Source organism: Galeopterus variegatus, unplaced genomic scaffold (genome assembly GCF_000696425.1).
Source record: "Galeopterus variegatus unplaced genomic scaffold, G_variegatus-3.0.2 Scaffold15708, whole genome shotgun sequence".
In the NCBI taxonomy this organism is placed as follows: Eukaryota; Metazoa; Chordata; class Mammalia; order Dermoptera; family Cynocephalidae; genus Galeopterus; species Galeopterus variegatus.
The window spans coordinates 14870-16605 of NW_007741819.1; positions in this window are offsets into that span (position 1 = coordinate 14870).

Sequence of the window (1736 nt, forward strand, 5' to 3'; positions counted from 1 at the left end):
TGAGATCCCCTTACTGGTCATCTTTAAAAAAAAAAAAAATTCCTGAAGGGCCACGGTGGCATTTAGCACCTCTGGAATAACCTTTGTTGATTCATTCAGTTCCAGGGGTGTGTGCGCGTGTGTGTGTTAAAATATACATAACATAAAATTTAGCATTTTAGTCTTTCTCTCTTTTTGCTGACTAGTACAGGGATTGAACCCCAGTTTTTGGTGTAATTTTAACCACTCTGAAGTGTACAATTCAGTACGTTCAGTTTGTTGTACAACCATCACCATTATCCATCTCCAGATCTTTCTCATCATCACAAACTGAAACTCCATACACGTTAAACACTAACTCACCATTCTCCTCTCCCCCAGCCCTGGTAACCACCATCCTACTTTTCGTCACTGTGAATTTGAGTGCTCTTGGTACTTCATATAAGTGGAATCATACAGCATTTGTCCTTTTGTGACTGGCTTATTTCACTTAGCACAATGTCCTCAAGGTTCGTGCATATTGTGGGATGTATCAGAACCGCATTCCTTTCTAAGGCTGAATAATATCCACTGTTTGTATCTACAATATTTTGTTTATCCAGCCATCTGTCAGTGCACACAGGGGTGTCCCCCCTTTCTTGCTAGCCAAAGTTAACAGATCTTGGTGTCTGTTACTTGCACCAAAAGCACCTTAACTTGTGCAACAACCCGTTAATCACCACCATGGCCAGGCAGGGGCTCAGAGGCAGGTGAAGGCTGGATGCTCTGCCCCACACGTTGCTGCCCTTGTTCCTCCACAGGGGGCCAGGGCTACCTGCTTTAGTCCCTTCCTGGGCTGTGAGCTTCTGCTCCTTGATCCAGGAATTTCTCTTCACCCTTCTTGCTATCAAAGTTCAGGGGTTACAACTATGATCAAAGTCCTCCCTCCAGGAGCTCACAGCCTGGGGATGACATAATCACTAACAAATACAGTGTAGTCAGGCCCAGACTTCTGCTTGCCGAGGACAAAGTAGACGTGAGGGGAAGGGAGGAGTGGTGGTGGCGGGGCTAGATTAACTCAGGAGCCAGAACAACAGAGTGTACACCCAAAGCAGCAGGAAGTTTCAAAGTCCTTAGTCAGGACCAGGGTCTTAGGGCACCAGAGTTCAAAAGCCTAAAAGGCAAGATAGGGCTGAAAACAGGAAGGACAGGGCCAGGATTCTTGTAAGCTGAAACAGAAATGTAATGCTGTTTGTTTCTTTCTTTGTTGCATCAGAGGAATTCAGGGTTGAGATGTCAGTTTGAAAACCTGACTGTTTGGAAGGCTACATATACAAAGTCAAATAACTACCCCAGAGCATAAATAAAGCTTGCCAGAAACTTCTAATGGTTCAGAACCCAAAGAACTTTTCTCAAGTCCTCTCAATTGTTTTTAAAGCGGGATATTCCTGTCTTTTCAAGGGAGGTAGATAGATGCCTGACTTTAAACACATGCACACACACACACACACACACACACACACACACACACACACACACACAGAGAAAGGACTTCCTCATTCTGATACACAGGAGTTTCCAGCCCTGGTCATCTTAAAGCAAAGATCTCGGGCCGGCCCGGTGGCACATTGCTACAGTGCGCCGCTTGGGAGCGCGGCGGCGCTCCCGCCGAGGGGTCGGATCCCACATACAGACCGGCGGGTTCAGATCCCACATACAAACCGGTTCCCGCTCACTGGCTGGGGGGGGGGCGGGCGCTACCCCGAGGGTTGGGGTCC